The sequence below is a fragment of the Cebus imitator genome, unplaced genomic scaffold, assembly GCF_001604975.1.
Source record: "Cebus imitator isolate Cc_AM_T3 unplaced genomic scaffold, Cebus_imitator-1.0 Scaffold480, whole genome shotgun sequence".
Classification (NCBI taxonomy): Eukaryota; Metazoa; Chordata; class Mammalia; order Primates; family Cebidae; genus Cebus; species Cebus imitator.
The window spans coordinates 1,069,072-1,087,967 of record NW_016107795.1 but is presented as its reverse complement, the minus strand read 5'-3'; the positions used below and the strand labels follow the sequence as shown (position 1 = coordinate 1,087,967).

General features: G+C 40.2%; 1 protein-coding gene across 1 annotated transcript in view; it reads left to right on the top strand.

Annotated features, from left to right (window-relative positions):
* The window catches only part of AFM (afamin), a 47,016-nt gene extending 31,591 nt beyond the window's left edge, over positions 1-15,425 (top strand). The window contains exon 15 of the mRNA XM_017512940.2: positions 13,507-15,425. The gene's annotated coding sequence lies outside the window, so the exon portion shown is untranslated. The remainder of the gene's footprint in view (positions 1-13,506) is intronic.
* The last annotated feature ends 3,471 nt before the right edge of the window (positions 15,426-18,896 follow it).

The following is an 18,896-nucleotide window of genomic DNA, read 5'->3' as shown; positions in this document are numbered from 1 at the left end:
CCTCCTTGATTAGCTTAATAATCAACCTTCTGAATTCTTTTTATAGCAATTCAGAGATTTTGTCTTGGTTTGGATCCATTGCTGATGAGCTGGTATAATCTTTTGGTGGTGTTACATAATCTTGTTTTGTCATATTACCAGAATTGTTTTTCTGATTTCTTGTCATTTGGGTAGACTATGTCAGAGGGAAGATCTGGGATTCAAGGGCTGCTGTTCAGAATCTTTTGTTTCACATGGTGCTCCCTTGATGTGGTGTTCTCTCCCTTCTTGTAGGAATGGAGCTTTTTGAGAGCTAAACTGTAGTGATTGCTTTTGCTCTTCTCAGTCTAGCCACCCAGCGGAGCTACCGAACTCTGGGCTGGTACTGGGGAGTGTCTGCAAAGAGTCCTGCAGTGTGATTCATCTTCAGATCTCACAGCCATGGATGCCACACCTGCTCTGGCAAAGATAGCAGGAGAGTGAAGTGGGCTCTCTGAGGGTCCTTGTTTGTGTTTTTGTTTAGTGTGCTGGTTTTGTGTTGGTTGGCCTCCAGCCAGGAGGTGGTGTTTTCAAGAGTGCATCAGCTGCAGTCATATAGGAAGGATACAAACTTGCCCTAAGGACACCTGGTTAAATATTCAGGTTTCTTATGTGGTAGGCAGGGCCATAGAGCTCCCAAGAGATTATGACATTTGTTTTTGGATACCAGGGTGAGCAGGAAAATACCATCAGGTGGGGGCAGGGATAGGTGTGTCTGAGTTCAGTCTGCAATTGGGCTAGGCTTGCTGAGGCTGCTGTGGGGGTTGGGGGTGTGGTTCCCAGTCCAATGGAGTTATATTCCCAGAGGGATTGTGGTTGCCTCTGCTGAGTCATACAGGGTCCTAGGGAAGTGAGGGAAAGCCAGGAGTCACAGGCCTCATCTCACTCCATGCAGCCTGCAATCTTAAAGGCTAGTCTTTCTCCCACCATGCTCTCCCAACAGCACCAAGTAATATTTCCAGGCAGCCCGTGATAAGGGCTGAGAACTTGCCCAAGAATATGAGCCTCCCTGTTTAGAGAGCAAGTGGACTTGTAGGAGATTAGTTAGGGTGGTGAGAAAAATTATAGGAAAGATGCAAACCTTCTTGGAAGGCTGGGAGGTTTTGCAAAGGCTTTGGGAAAGGGTTATGGTTGTAGGCAGCCTAATCCTCTTACCTTGAGCTAATGGCAGAAGGCAGAGAACAAGGGAGTGCAAATGAATTTATCTAGATAAGTTTGTTTACCTATTTATCCAGTGTCCAACCTTTTCTAATCTGCAGGCAGGACGATCCTCTACTGGGGGAGGGGGTGACAATGTTAATTACCCCAAAATGGTGTTCACTCTAGGCCCTTGTCATTAAATCTGTACTAAATAAATGTGAGCAGCTCCAGCTTGTCGGGGCGCACTTTCTTGTTGGCTGTGCTAAGCCATGTGCTTCCCCAGCCTCACTCACAAGCAAAATACCTGTGTCTACAAATTCTGTTCATCAGTTGCTCAGCCAGAGTCTGTGGGACAGACTTGGCAGCCAGTATCCCCAGTGAGGAACACTGCAATGAGTTTCGATGGAACCCTTGAAAATGAACATGAAGCGACTGCTTGGTCAGTAAGTCCATAGGTCATTGTAGTCCACTTGGAATTTCCAAGTTTGAGGAAATTGTTCAGGCTAGGGTTTCATCATGTGACAACAGTTAGCAGCACAACAGAAACAGTACATAAAAGTATTGAAATAGCTGCTTAAAGCTAGTACAGCTTTGGTCTCAGAGGCTCAATTAAGGGACTTAATGCAAACTATTGTTTTCCATAATCCATGATTCCTGGAAGAAGGTATGCTGGACATAGAGCTCTGGGAACAAGTGGAGAAAAATCTTAAATAAGATCATGAACACAGGCAAAAGGTCCCAGTAACATCTTTAACATTATGGGCCTTAGGGTTGCTTTGGCCCCGCTCTACACATAAGAACCTAAAAACGGAAGGGAAGAGGGAGTGTCACCTACCTTACTGCCTCCTCCTTCTCCCTCAGCCCTGGCATTACCAGGTAAAAATACCAAAGAGGAAACAGAAGTTTTGCCTGAGTCCCCTTCCCCAATAAATTAGTAAAAAGACGAGGGATATGCTACAGCTCTGGGACCCTATCTTAGGCAAGTGGAATTAGAAGGGGAGCTATTGGCCTGCCCAGTAATGCAAGATTGACAAGGCAATCAGATATATGAACCCATTTCTTTTGATGCGTATAAAGAGATAAGAAAAGCATTAGAGAAAATGGAGCCGCTAACTCATTTACAAAAAGGATTAATTGAAGCCATAGTAGACAACTTCCATATAAGTCCAGGGGACTAGCTAAAACAACTTGAGAACCCAATCAATACCTCCTCTGGAAGGCAGAATATGAGTTGTGTGAACTACAAGCCAACCAGAATCAATTGGCCAGGCAAGACATAACAGCTGCTATCCACCTGGGGAGGGGCCCCTATGCCAATATACAACAACAATTACATTTTGTTCCCCACGCTCATGCACAAGCATCTCAATATGCTCTCGGGGCTTTGGATTGAATTCCCGCAAGTGGAGTTCAACAGGGATCTTTTATAAATGTCTGACAAGGGCCTCAGTAGCCATTTGTTGAAATTATCAATCAGTTAACCCAGGCAATTAAGAGACAAATTAGTCATGCCTAGGCCACTGATATTGTTGCAGTTGGCTTATGAAAATCTTAATGTCAACTGCCAGCAAATAATGCTGGCAATCAGAGGAAAGACAGTTACAATCAGGGAACTTATACGAGCATGTCAACTGGTGGGGACTGAAACACAAAAGCCAAAATATTGACTATAGCATTAAAGCTTCCTAAAGTGAAAAGAGAGGAAAAACCCAAACTGTTTATTTATTGCAGAACCTTAAGATAGCCCTCATTAAGTCCACTCTCGAGCCCACCCTGTGTGCCCTTGTTCTTCAGTTTCAGCAATTGCTAGATCTATAAACACATCCTATTTTTATCACACATATTTGGGCCCACAGCTCACTGCCTGGCCCACTGGCTTACAGCAATGATCAAGCAAACCTGTGGGTTATGATGTCGCTGCTTGACCAGGCCACCCAAATCACATCATTTTTTCCACCAAAATTGGAGAAACTTAACTAAACAATTTCAGCTTACCCAAAGACTAGCTAAATAAATTATCCTTCAATGCCCAGATTGCCAGCTCACATCCCCTCCTTCTACAGGTGTTAACACTGGAGGACTAGAACCTAATAAGTTATGGCAAACAGATGTTACACACATCCCTGAATTTGGAAAGCTAAGATATGTACACGTATACATTGATACCAATTCTTACCTAATTAACACACATGCTCTTCTGGGAGAGTCCACCCAATGTGTTATTGAACATCTTCTTTTAACTTTTGGGTTTATGGGGTAGCCCACAAAAATTAAAACTGAAAATGGTCCAGCTTATGCCAGCTTGCAATTTCAACAATTTTGTCACACAAGGTACATCTGAAAGTCCACAGGCATCCTGTATAGCCCCCAAGGACAGGCCACAGTAGAATGTGCCCACTTCACCCTTAAAAATAAGTTCGGAAAACGAAAGGGGAATTGAGTGAGGACTCTGAAACACTACAAGCACAAGCCTTATTTACCCTTAATTTCTTAAATTTAAATGACAAATTTCAATCAGGTATAGAAAAGCACTTTGCTAAAACCTCTCAAGATATAAAACCCACAGTTTTATGGAAGGATGTGAATAGTAATGTATGGTGTGGCCTAAACAATTTGCTGACATGGGGAAGAGGATATACTTGTGTTCAAACCCTCTCAGGCCCTCTTTGGATTTCAGCATGACCCATCAAACCTTACCCAATCCAGTAGCAGAAATGAAGGAAATGACCCTGCAGGACCTGCAGACCGGGACGATGTGGCCTCCTCAAATGACACAACCCCCAAACATTACCGAGGGGATGCTAAAGAAGACAACTCAGAAGGCTGAGCAAATCCTGCTCTGGACACAGACACCATTCACTTCAGATAATTTGTTCCTTTTTCATTCTCTCACTTTGCTTGCCACCTGTACCTGATACACTCTATTGAGCCCATCTTCTAAATCTGCCTTTTTTCCACCTGTTACTTAGGCAGACACTCTCTTCCCAGCCTTTAATGATGTGACTGCTAGGAGGAATTGACATACCTCTGGTGGGGTATCTCAGTAATGGCACACATTGGACTAAGGCTCCAGGTAACACTACATATCACTCTACTATCCTCCCACAGTGTGTAAGTTATGAAAGTTCTAATCCTTACTGTATACCCACACAAACACAATTATGGCTACATCAAAGCAAAGGAAATGCCTTAACATATTTGGTAGCAGGTAGTCTCAAACCGGGCGATGCAACTGGTGCCACTTTCCCCAACATTCCTCCCTGTGCTAAAGAATGAAGCTGGGAAAGTAATGGATTCCACTTTGGCTTGGAGGTCTGTCATGGGGGACAAGCCCGTAGCCTCCAGTTAGGTACTTATAACACCTTAGACTGGAGCCCCCACAGCCATTTTCAGGGCAACCATGCTGATGTCTGCATCCATCGTGACATCAATCACAGTATCGTAGCCATGACCCATTCGTCTATGATTTGGGTCCATGGGGTGATGGAGTATCCCAGAAACCAAGTAGAGTCCATGCCACCCAAGGCACTTTATGGCACCTGTGACACCTTGGCACCTGACATGGGACATATCATAATTCCAGTAACAATTATACTTTATTCATAATATAACTTTATTCATAATCACACAGATCAGTGATTAATTTGCACTACCCATCCATATGTTTTCCTTATGGGAACCAATATTTCCATTACATCCCAAAACTCCATGTTTGTGACCCGAGTGCAGGGACAGGCTTGGTTCACCACATGTGAACTAGTAATCACTAATTACAATATATCTGATTTAAATATTACTAGTGTCATGGTACCAAGGAGACACTCTGAGGCATTCCTACCAATTTGACACATGATTGGCAAGGTCCCGCTGCTCTTGCCATCTTAGAATGTGTCTCAGGTCAGATACAAAAGATTCATAGGAACACTTAAACAGCTTTTATAGTCTCAGCCATAGTCATTGCTAGTGTTGCTGTGGCCTGTATTACTGAATCAGTACAAATAGCTATGTTCGTAGATAACTTGGCCAGAAATGTGTCTAATGAACTTCTCCTATAGCAGGGTATAAATCAAAAGATTCTTGCATGTCTGCAAGTCCTCAGGGCTGCCTTGGAATATGTAGGGGAGCTACAAGATGCACTGTCATTCCGACAGCAATTAAACTGCAAGTGAGAGCATAAACATATCTGTGTCACCTCTCTACCTTGGACACAATCAGTACATAGTTGGGATGAGGTAAAACAACACCTCTGGGGAGCATTACATAATTTAATAGCAGACATGAAGCAACTTAAAACTAAAATTCTAGAATTCCTAAACACCATAGCTCTAAACACCCTAAACACCAAACCCCTAAATACCAAACATCATACATGCCCAACAAACAGCCATATGGAAAGATTGCAAGAACATCTCTCCTGGAGAGGCCCCCACTCTTTGGGGTTCCTCCTTTATTGGAAAAGAATGTTGCTGATTATACTCATGGTTGTCTCATGTTATTTACTACTTGTAGGATGCAAAGCCGGAACACAACTTATAATTGCTGTGCCTGACAAACCTGTTGCTGCACACGTCTGTACTCTTCAATCAACAAAACCTGTTGCAAAAAACAGAAAAGGGGGAGATATAGGAGATCAGTCAGGGTGATGGAAAAAATTATAGAAAAGAACATAAACCTTCTTGGAAGGCCAGGAGGTTTTGCAAAAGCTTCAGGAAAGGGTTATGGTTGAAGGCAGCCTAATCTTACCTTGAGCTAGTAGCAGCAGGCAGATAACAAAGGAATGCAAAGAAATTTATCTAGATAAGTTTGTTTACCTATTTTTCTGGAAACGAACCTTTGATCATTCACACAGGACTGCCCCCTGCTTGGGAGGTTGACAGTGTTAATTATGCACAAATGGTGTTTGCTGTAGTCCTTTGTCATTAAATCTGTACTAAATAAATGTGAGCCTCTCCAGCTTATCTGGTCGCACTTTCTCCTCGGCTGTGCTAAGCTGTGTGGTCCTCTACTCCTGCTCACAGGCAAAATTATCTGTGCCTGTGAACAGACTCAGCACAGACTCACAGTTTTCCAGTGTCTCAGGGAGGCTTCCAGGTAATCCAGTTCCTTTAAATGGATTTTAAATTCTCTCAGCTTTCCTGGTTTGCTTCTGCAATCGTTCTTGGAGCAAAAGTTTACAATATGACTAAACTCCACATGCTATTCTGTCTGTCTGAGTGGGAGCTGCAAGCTAGCCCTGCCTCCTTTCTACCATCTTAATCTGTTATATTCATTTTTGATTAGTTTATCATTTAATCTTTCTACTTAATAATTATTTATGCATCACAGTGTTATAATATTCTGTTTTTTTTTTTTTCTGGGTAGTTACTATTACCACTGAGGCTTGTACCTTTAGATGATTTATTATTGCTCATTAATGTCCTTTTCTTTCTGATTGAAATATTCCCTTTAGCATTTATGTAGTACAGGTCTGGTGTTGACGAAGTCTTTCAGCTTTTGTTTGTACGGAAAAGTCTTCTCCTTTATGTTTGAAGGATATTTTTACTGAATGTACTATTCTAGGGTAAAAGTTTTTTTTTTTTTTTTTTTTCAGTCAGCATTTTAAATCTGTGGTACCACTTTCTCCTGGCCTATAAGATTTCCACTGAAAAGTCTGCTGTTAGATGTATTAGAGTTCCATTGCATGGCATTTTTTTTTTCTTTTGCTGTTTTAAGGATTCTTTTTTTATCCTTGGCCTTTGGGGATTTAATTATTAAATGATTTGACATAAACTTCTTTGGGTTAAAGCTGCTTGGTGTTCTATAACTTTCTTACGCATGGATATTGATGTCTTTCTCTAGGTTTGGCAAGTTCTCTTTTATTACTCCCTTGAATAAATGTTCTACTTTTGTCTCTTTCTCTACCTTCTCTTTAAGGCCAATAATTCTTAAACTTGCCCTTTTGAGGCTATTTTTTTTAAGTGATTGTAGATATGCTTCTTTCCTCCTAATTCCTTTTCCTTTTGTCTCCTCTGACTATATATTTTCAAATAGCCTCTCTTCAAGCTCACTAAGTCTTTCTTCTGCTTGATCAATTCTGCTATTAAAAGGCTCTGATGTCATTTGCATTTTTCAACTCCAGAATTTCTGCTTGATTCTATGTTTGTTTGTTTTAGATAGGATCTATCTCTGTCACCGAGGATGGAGTGCAGTGGTGTGATCTCAGCTCACTGCAATCTCCACTCCCAAGCTCAAGTCATCCTCCTGCCTCAGGCTCCTGAGCAGCTGGGACTACAGGTTCATGCCACCATGCTTAGATAATTTTCTTTTTGTATATATATATATTTTGGTAGAGATGGGGTTTTGCCATGCTTCTCAGGCTGATTTTGAACTCTTGGGCTCAAGCAATATTCCCATCTCAGCCTCCCAAAGTGTTTGGACTACAGGAATGAGTCACTGTGCTGGGTCTTGCTTGATTGTTTTAAATCTTTTATCTTTATTTATTTATTTATTTATTTTTTATTTTATTTTTTTTTGAGACGGAGTTTCACTCTTGTTACCCAGGCTAGAGTGCAATGGCACGATCTCGGCTCACCGCAACCTCCACCTCCTGGGTTCAGGCAATTCTCCTGCCTCAGCCTCCTGAGTAGCTGGGATTATAGGCACGCACCACCATGCCCAGCTAATTTTTTGTATTTTTAGTAGAGACGGGGTTTCACCATGTTGACCAGGATGGTCTCGATCTCTTGACCTCGTGATCCACCCGCCTCGGCCTCCCAAAGTGCTGGGATTACAGGCTTGAGCCACCGCGCCCGGCCTCTTTATTTTTTTTGAGACAGGGTCTCATTCTGTTGCCCAGGCTGTAGTGCAGTGGTTTGATTTGCAACCTCTGCCTTCTGGGTTCAAGCAATTCTCTGACCTCAGCCTCCTGAATAGCTGGGATTACAGGTGTGTACCACCATACCTGGATAATTTATGTATTTTTTGGTAGAGATGTGTTTCCCCATTTTGGCCAGGCTGGTCTTGAACTACTGACCTCAGGCGGTCTGCCTGCCTCGATCACTCAAAGTCCTGGGATTATAGGCATGAGCCACCATGCCTGGCCTCTTATTTTTCGTGCTGTCTTAGGGTGCTGAAGCTAGATTATTTTTAATTATTCCAATATCTTAAATTTATCTAATAGAATTTGGAATTCTTCCTCTGTTTTATCTTGAATTTCTTTGAATTTCCTTAAAACAACTATTTTAAATTCTTTGTTTGAATGATCACATATGTTTCTTTCTCCAGGACTGTTTCCTGGTGCCTTCTTTAGTTTATTTGATGAGTTCATATTTTCTGGGATGGTGTTGACGCTTGTAGATGTTCATCTGTGTCTGACCATTGAGGAGTTAGATATTTATTGTAATCTTTGCAGTCTAGGCTTCTTTGTACCCATCCTTCTTGGAAACACTTTCCAGGTATTTGGAAGGACTTAGGTACTGTGATCTAAGCCCTGTTTTCACTGGGGGCACTCCAAGCCCAGTGATGCTGTGATTCTTACTGACTTTTAGAGGTACCACCTTGGTGGTTTTGGATAAGATCTAGAAGAATTCTCTGGATTATCAAGCAGAGACTCTTGTCCTTTTCCCTTACTTTCTCCCAAGCAAATGGAGTCTCTCTCTCTCTCTGTGCTGAGACGCCTGGAGCTTGAGGTGGAATGACACAAACACACCTTTGGCCACCATAACTGGAACTGCACTGGGTTAGACCATAAGGGAGCACAGCACTAGGTTTTGCCTTAGGCTCACTGTAACTACCACTTTGCTACCACTTTTGCTCACTGAAGTCCCTGGGGCTGTACAATCAACAGGTGGTGAAGCCAGACAACCTTGTTTTTTTCTCTTCAGGGTGGTGAGCTCCCCAGACCCTAGATGGGTCTAGAATTGCCATTTAGGAGCCAAGGAGTAGAGCAAAAAAACCTTTAAAATCTACTTGATTTTCTACTGTACTTCTGCCGAGCTGGCTTTCAAATCATGTAACACAGTCCTTCTCACTATTTCCTCCCATTTTCACAGTCAGGGGAGCCTCACCCTATGGCCACCACCACCACAGGCTCATGGAGAGTACCGTTAGGCTTCCACCAATGTTCACTTAAAGCCCAAGGGTTCTTCAGTCAGCTTGTGGTGAATGTTGCCAGGCCTGGGACTCACTCTTCCAGCCTCCCCTCTGGCCCAGGGCAGGTCGAGAAATGCTGTTTAAGATCAAAGGCTTGCAATCAGGAACCTCAAGAGCCTGCCTGGTTTGCTACCCACTGTGGCCAACCTGATACCTAAGGTACAAGATGAAGTCCTTTATATTTTTCCCTCTGCTTTTCTCAAGCAGATACGGCATCTTTCCATGGCCAGCACAACTGGGGGTGTGCTGTGCCTCACCTGAAACCAGCAAGTTTCAGTCTCACCCAAGGCTAATGGCATACTACCTAAGTACTATTGATGGTTATTCAGGGCCCAAGGGCTCTTTAGTCAGCAGATGATGAGTCCTGCCATGACTGGGTCCTTCTCTTCAGGGCAGCATATTAACTATGGCCCAGAGTGTGTCTAGAAGTATCCAGGAGCCAAGGCATGGAATGGGGCTTAATGACTCTGATCAGTGCTCTAACCTATTGTAGCTGAACTGGTATCCAATATGTAAGGCAAAGTTCACTTTACCCTTCCCTCTCCTCAAGTGGAAGGAAGGGGCCTCTTTTGGAGCTGTGAGCTGTGAAGCCTGGGTTTGGGGGAGAGAAAACATTCTGTTAGCTGCCCTGGCTGGTGTCTCAGTAGTTTGTGGGCCTTAGTAGGTTTTTTTTGTTAGTGCTTCAAGTTTCTTACAAAATCTGTTATCTTTCGTGACAGTGCCATTATTCTGTATCTGGCTCTAGTCTCCTGAGAGCTGGCTTTGTGTCCAGCTCAACACTAGGACTCACCTAGGAATTGTAGTCTTTGTGGCCTAGACTTTATGTAGGGCCCCAGAGCACTTCAGCCCCCAGTGGCAAGGCTTCCTGAAACTCAAGTTACAACTGCTAAGACAGGCAATTTCCCTGTATTTAGCTGGTCCAAATGCTCCCTCCATGGGCAAGCATTAGCTAAGTATAGCCTGGTTCTGTTTTCCACTCTGACAGAGCATCATCAAGTTCAGTGCAAAGTCTCATAATCATTACACCCTTTCTTCCCAGCATACAGTGCCATGCAGCCACTTCTGGTGGGTAGGAAAGGAATGGCTATGGCAATTCAACACTGTTTCCTGGTCTTTCAGTACCTATTTCAGTATATGGAGTTGAATAGAGGTACTGTGAGTGCTCACCTGATTTTTGGTTCTTATAAAGGTATTTTTTTGTATAGATGGTTGTTAAATTTGGTGTTGCTGTAGTGGGTAGGGAGAGCAGGTGCTCTTCCCCAACCCTGAGAATAACCTACTTTATCTTTCTGGGTGGATAGTTCTCCTTAAAAATACCTTGCCCTGAACATTTTATGTTTATTTTAGTAATTGTCAACTGTATGACAATGAACAATTGTATAAAAAAGTGAACAATAGAGAATGATAAATCTATTTGGTCATTGTATAATGTGTGGGAATTTAGACTTACAAACCTGAAAGGCTTTCTGCTCGAAAGAGCTATGCCTGGGATTACTGGATCCAAAGTTTAACAATATGCACTCTGTTGATAGATACATTTTGATTGAACCTTCAGAGGCAAAATTTGGGGTGCCTTAGTGAGAGTGAAGAGGAGGTTTCATGCAAAGCACATGCATACTTTTCTAAGTGTTGCCCAGCTGCTAATGAATAAGGTTCACTCCTGGTGTCTGACCTATTTTCTCCTTCCATGACTTGCAGATGATTTTTTCCTTTATGGGTTTATTAAAAGCAAAAGTAATAATCCCAGGATAGGCAAAGTTATGGCATGGTAACAAATTATCCTAATTTGCTTAACCTAACAAAATTTTTATTTTTCACTCATGCCAACTGTCTAATGTAGATTGGTGAGAGGTCTACAGTCATAGTCACTAAGGGACTCAGGCCAATGAAGACCTCATCTCAACACCTGCCCTATGGTTTCTGTGGCAGAGGGAGAGGATGAAAGTAAATCATGCATTGTCTCTTAAGCTTCTATTCAGCAGTAAACCTATCATTTCTATTCGCATACCATTAATGACAGAAGTCATATTGTCATACTTTACTTCAGAGGAGATGTGAACATGAAGTCCTACCATTTGCCTTGAAAAAGAGGAGTTGGAAATTTTTGGTAAATAACTCTTATGGCCACTATCTCAGTTATTCACCAAGAAGAAAAGATTTCTTATTTTTAAACAAAAAGAAACGTTACAAGATTTCTGTACACATTAGTTGTTACATGATGTCTCTACTGATTTTTTGGTTAGTGCTTCAGGTTTCTTACAAAATCTGTCATCTTTCATGACAGCATCGTTATTCTGTGTCTGGCTCTAGTATCCAGAGAGCCGCAGAAAATATTCTTCTGATAAGGTTACATATACAGATATAGTCCCTGACTCCAGAAACTCTAGTCACATTCTTTAGTGTAATTTAGTTTTCCAGTTTCTGTGTGACTGGGGAAAGACACATTCAAATATGTTCAACATATGCTTGGCCTTGTGTCATAAGATATAATTTCTATTTCAATGTTACAGTGGCAAATTTGTCATTTGACTGGACTTCAATGGCTGCTGCAGTGTTATCCTTATTGGCATCCCAAGAGGCATGGAAGATAATTAAGTTGCAGGAGTCAAGATTTATATGTTATCTAAGAAACTAGGGTGAAAGGAAGTTATAAAAACATGAACCATTTCTCTGTTCTTTGTCTATTATGCTAAATCTCCTGGCTAAAAATCTACATGTGATTTTTTTTTTCGTGCCAAACAATAGGCAGTCACAAAGTTGCCCTCCTCATGCCAGTCTTGATGCAGCAAATGCAATCTCTGAAGGGGGTTGCAGTTGAGGACTCAGGCTTTTTGGCTGACTTTGCTCCTATGCATATCATCATTCCTAGATCAGATGCCACCATTTGGAGGCTTCTTTATAGGAGGACTTCCTCAGGTGCCTCTGCTGAGACCTCCTTATTAAAGAGCTGAAGAATGAAACTTGAAGAGACTTTTCTCCACCCTAACTCAATATCAGGACTTTTCCACTCCCAACCCTTTCTCCTTTCCCTTTCCCTTACCCCAGGATCCATAAAACCCCAAGATCCTTTTATTGGAATCTCCTTCAAGAGTGAGCCAGATACCATGTCTATGCTAGTCCTGCTAATCCTTGACTGGTGCTGGTCCATGGGAAAAAATTGATCAGGAGGAGTCAGCATTTTCTTCAGGTTAGCCTCTTGCTTATGCTATCCCTATAAATGATAAAAGGGTTCACTGTTACTATCATTTTTGCTTCTTGCCTAATTGGCTGCTCTGACACCTGGCAGCTTAGCTCTGTCTAGGTCAGCTGAGCTCCTTACAATTCTACAAGGAGTAACTCAGGAATCCAAGATGTTTCCATCTTGAAGCTACACTATCTGGAGCATGTGTTTCCAGTGTCACTGAAACAGAAAGACTGAGAGTAGGGAACTGTGCAAATAAATTAATCGTCAAGCCTAGAAGTGGTGTGTAGCACATGCATTCATATTTCATTGGTCAGAACTCGGTTACATGTTTCCAATCCAATAGCAAGGCAGGCTGGAAAAATAGTCTTCTTGTGTATACAGGAAGAGAAAACACATATTTTTTTGTGAATATTGAGCCAATTTCTGTCTGTAATGTCATCTTTTGTTGGATATATATATGTGTTGTGGAGGGTAAGTTTTTCACAAGTTCTGCAGACTTGTAGGAGATATGATTACAGGGTCTGATGCCCAGGTGTTATATGGAACACGAGGAATGAATGAGGTAAAATAAAGACTGAAGATTTAGTGGCATTGAATGACACATCTTAGGGGATAATGGTATTAACTTTCCTAGTCTAGAAAGAACTTCTGGATATTTTTGAAAACTCCTCCACCCACCAATACTTCTAAATTTAATTCCTCTGTATCAGCTGCACAACTCCAGGTTTATGATTCAGCTTAGACTATTAAACTTTCTATCTACCACCCCTTCTATAAAAAAAAAAGGCTTAAATCAGTGATTTTCTTCCCCTACAAGCCTGGAAGGTACAATTGGTCATTTCATGGGCACTCAAGGAATGTCTGGCCTACCTCATAGTGATCTGTCTGTAGTGAACATTTAATGCATGCAAGTATAGTCCTAACTCATCTTCATCCTCATGAAATTCTAGATGTTTCAGCATAGTTTTAAGGAACAGTGTCAGCATATGTTCTCGATTCCCAAATTATACAGCTTTTTTTTTGTCAAATTTCAGGTACAGTTATGAAATATCTAGAAGTCATCCATTCTTGTATAGACTCACTCTGCTGACATGTTTACTTGCTAGGAAACAGCTGTTTAATCATGTTGCTAAGAAGAAAAGAAGACAGAATGCCTCCAGATAAAGGAATACTATTCCTATGTCAACTTGCTATGCAAAGTGTGGACTGTGGACCAGAAGCATGTGCATCATCTGGCAGCTTGCTGGAAATGCAGAATCTGAAGCTTTTCTCTAGACTACTAAATAGACTTAACATTAACAATGTACCTGGACAAGTTATATGGTCATTAAAATTTGAGAAGTATGATGTAGCATAGATATTACTTCATAATAATGGTTCAGTGTTTCAGTTACTATTGCTACATAGCAAAACACCCCAAAATTTAGTGACTTAAAATGACAACTACAATTTTATTGTGAGGAATTCAGGAAAGGCTCCTTTGGTGTTTGGCTTATGATTTTTCATATTGCTGCAGTCAGACAATGTCTGGATCTTGGACTCTGGAAGATTGAAGCACCTGGGCACTAGTCTGACATCTTTTTTCCTTCTTGTATAATTCAAAGCCTCTCTATGTAATCTTTCTGTTAGGCTAGTTTGGTCTTTCTCACAGCCTGTTAGCCTGAGGTCAGTCAGACTGTTTACACATGGCCAATGGCTTCAAAAAGGAGTACTCAAGTGGATGGAGCACAAGTTGCTTGGTTTTTTTGATGTAGCCTCAGAAGTCACTTCTGCCATGCTCTATTGGTTGAAACATAGTAAAACATCATCAATTTGAGGGAGAGAGTATATGCATCTTTCCTCTTCATGGGAGAACTGTCAAAGTCTCATTGTAAGAACAGCATAGGAGACATTGTTGTAGCCACCTTTGGAAAATACAACTGATGCACTTAATATTTATCACTATTGCCTTTACTCCTTTATTGTGTAGATGTAAATCAGTGATTAGTTCTAGGCTAAAAGTACATTTTGGCATGCTCAATAGCCATCTTTATTTTACAGGAGGAGGTAAGGTGCCAGGTAGGTTTCCCAAAAGGCATGCTGAAAATTATTAGGAGTTTGATAAGGATTCTGATGAATTCCTCAAGGCTAAATGCAGTGCTAAATTTTTTCCTTATCATCTTCTTTGGTCTTCTCAGAAATCATCTCATCTTCCTCCAAAGCCCATTAGAATATTGCCTATATCAAAAATTGAGTTCTTCGTATCATAAATTAAATATTGTATCTAAAGAGTGTCTGGAATATGTAACATACTCAATGATTGTAGGTGTTTTCATTAAAGCTCTTTATATATATTTCTTACCTCCTTCGCCTTTCTTTTCCTGGCAAACTGCAATTCCTTTAGAAGTCAATTCTGAATTCCTAAGCAGAACAGTCATATTTTTTTTTTTTCAGTTTCATACTAATTTAAACCCCAAAATCAGTGTTCATGCACAGGCTTATATACCATTACCTGGCATTTCTAAAGAATGAAGCCTTTTTTTTTTCGTTTTTATGGAGGTAAACTATCTAGATAACTTATACTCACTATTTTAAGTTACAAGGTTTTCTTAGTCTAACTTTTTTCAGTGGAATTTTTTTGCTAAATGTGTACTATGTGCCTATAATGCTAAGCATAAGCAGGTGCTCATAAGCAAAGGGTTCTTTTTTTCCCCCACTTTGTGATGTTTATAGCTTTGCTGCTTCCAGGGTGTCTGTACCTACTGGCATTTGTTCCTTTCTCAGAGAAAATTATATAATTTATTGTGTAAAAATTGTATCTATGGACAGAGAATGTGACCTATAAGGGAAAGCCTCAGAGAATATCTTGAGAAGAAGTGAATACACTTGCTGGTATTTGATTTTGAATGATTATACAGCAAAATAATAATAATAAATAAAATATAATTAAATTGTTCTTAATAATATTTATTAAAAAAACCTATTATTATCATGCCAGTTTTGTGGTTTGAATATTACATTTGTATACATTTTCTAACTTGCTCTTGAAAATCTCACTGTAAGGTACAGTTACTCATAGTGAAAATAATTTATGGCCAATATAATGTTTTTAATAACAATATAGAGTTGTTCTGAAATTTTATTTATTTATTTATCTTTGAGACAGAGTCTGGCTCTATTGTCCAGGCTGGAGTACAGTGGCATGATCTCGGCTCACTGCAATCTCTGCCTCCTGGGTTCAAGTGATTCTCCTGCCTCAGCCTCCTGAGTAGTGTGGATTACAGGAATGTGCCAGAATGCCCATATATATATATAAACATATATAAATTTTGAAGGTTGGTCAGCATTACATTTCATTGCTTCTCTAAGCAACTTAACTTCTTTTGTTTTTAAATTTACCTTGTATTTTAAGTTCAGGGGTACATGTGCATCCAGTTGCCTAACTAATGCACACACTCTGCCTTATCAGTCCCAACCTGATGCTGTAATGTAGCTTCAATGTATCACTCTCAGATTTATGTCTTTATCCTATTCTTCTTTCCTGAGCCTTCAGTTTATACCCACAACTGCTTAGAGATATGTAGATGCCACATAGAAGTCTTAAATATCTTTAAGTTCTATATTTCAACAGCAAACTCTTTTGATTTGCTTTTTAGCCACCCTCCTCAAACCTATTCTTTTCTCTTGAGTATCAATTTCAATAAACTGTGCACAACCAACCCAGTCTCCTACATTATTTTAGATTCATTTTTGTCACTCCCCTTTATTTCCAAACTAATTGCTGTTTATTAAAATTTTCAAGTCTATTTTTCAGCAGTGCTTAAGTCTATCCAGACATTGATTTGGTTCAAACCACACCATTTTCCAGGTAATTTTTCTCAGTATCCTCTAAATACCTTTATGCCATTTCTCAAATATCATGTTATATCTCTAAAACTCTTTATATATAAGGATGAATAATTCTAAATGCCCTTCTTCTTCTTCAGCTGTTTCAAATTAACTTTTATGTGCTCTTTAACATTCAAATTGTTCAAGAGCTTCATGGTTACCTCCATTCAGTCTGGATTGCCAATCCCTCTTTTTTCTTCTAAACCATTATATGTGTGCTTTTCTTACAACTTCTATTTATAATGTATTATAATTGGTATTGTTTAACTGTTTCACTCTCCAACTGTGTTTCTAAATGTAGAGACTAGCTTATTCACACACATACACAATTATTTATGTGTATATGTATATAAGTAAATATGGAAGTGTAGTAGCAATATATAGTAAATTAACAAATACTTATGTGGTTCAGAGATGAAATGCTTCCAGAAATGTGATCTTAAAAAACGACAGAGCTCTGGCTGGCATCTGGTGGGTGTCTCTCTGGGATGAAGCTTCCAGAAGAAGGAACAGACAGCAATCTTTGCAGTTCTGCAGCCTCCACTGGTAATATCCAAGCAAACAGGGTCTGGAGTGAACCTCCAGCAAACTCCAGCAGACCTGAAGCAGAGGGACCAGACTATTAGAAGGAAAACTAACAGACAGAAAGGAATAGTGTCAACATCAACAAAAAGGACATCCACACAGAAATCCCATCCCAAAATCACCAAAATCAAAGACCAAAGGTAGATAAAGCCACAAAGATGAGGAAAAACCAGTGTAAAAAGGCTGAAAATTCAAAAAATGAGAATGCCTTTTCTCCTCCAAAGAATCATAACTCCTTGCCAGCAAGGGAATGAAACTAGATGGAGAATGAATTTGATGAATTGACAGAAGTAGGCTTCAGCAGGTGGGCAATAAACTTTTCTGAGCTAAAGGAGCATGTTCTAACCTAATGGAAGGAAGCTAAGAACCTTGAAAAATAATTAGAAAAAGTGCTAACTAGAATAACCAGTGTAGAGGTTATAAATGACCTGATGGAGCTGAAAAACACAGCACAAGAACTTTATGAAGCAAACAGATGCTTCAATAGCCAAAAAGATGAGGTGGAAGAAAGGATATCAGAGATTAAAGATCAACTTAATGAAATACAGCATGAAGACAAGATTAGAGAAAAAGGGATTAAAAGAAATAAACAAACCCTCCATGATATATGAGACTATGTGAAAAGAACAAACCTATGTTTGATTGGTATACCTGAGAGTGATGGGAGAATGGAAACAAGTTGGAAAACACTCTTCAGGATATTATCCAGGAGAACTTCCCCAACCTAGCAAGACAAGTCAACATTCAAATTCAGGAAATACAGAGAACACCACAAAGGTACACCTTGAGAAGAGCAACCCCAAGACACATAATTGTCAGATTCACCAAGGTTGAAAAGAAAGAAAAAAATGTTAAGGGCAGCCAGAGAGAAAGGTTTGTTTACCCACAAAGGGAAGCCCATCAGACTAACAGTGGATCTGTTGGCAGAAACCCTACCAGCCAGAAGAGAGTAAAGGTCAATATTCAATATTCTTAAAGAAAAATTCAACCAGAGTTTCATATCTGACCAAACTAAGCTTCATAGGTGAAGGAGAAATAAAATCCCTTATAGACAAGCAAATGCTGAGAGATTTTGTCACCACTAGGCCTGCTTTATAAATAGCTCCTGAAGGAAGAACTAAACATGGAAAGGAAAAACCAGTACCAGCCACTGCAAAAACATACCAAATTGTAGAGACCATCAACACTACAAAGAAACTGCATCAACTAACGGGCAAAATAACCAGCTAGCATCATAATGACAGGATCAGATTCACACATAACAATGCTAACCTTAAATGAAAATGGACTAAATGCACCAATTAAAAGGTACAGACTGGCAAATTGTATAAACAGTCAAGACCTATCAGTGTGCTGTATTCAGAAGACACATCTCATGTGCAAAGACACACATAGGCTCAAAAGAAAGGGATGGAGGAAGATTTACTAAGCAAATAGAAAAAAAAAAAAGCAGGGGTTGCAATCCTAGTCTCTGTTGAAACAGACTTTAAATCAACAAAGATAAAAAAAGAAGGGCATTACAGAATGGTAAAGGGATCAATGCAGCAAGAAGAGCTGACTATCCTAAATATATATCCACCCAATACAGGAGCACCTATATTTATAAAGCAAGTTTTTAGAGACCTACAAAGAGACTTAGACACCCGCATAATAATAGTGGGAGATTTTAATGTCTCACTATCAATGTCTCACAGGTCAACAAGACAGAAAATTAACAAGGATATTCAGGACTGGAGCTCATCTCTGGACCAAGCAGACCTAATAGACATCTACAGAACTTTCCACCCAAATCAACAGAATATACATCTTTCTCACCACCATATCACACTTATTCTAATATTGACCACATAATTGGAAGTACAACATTATGCAGCAAATGCAAAAGAATGGAAATTATAACGAACAGTCTCTCAAACCACAGTGCCATCAAATTAGACCTCAGGATTAAGGAGCTCACACAAAACTGCACAAC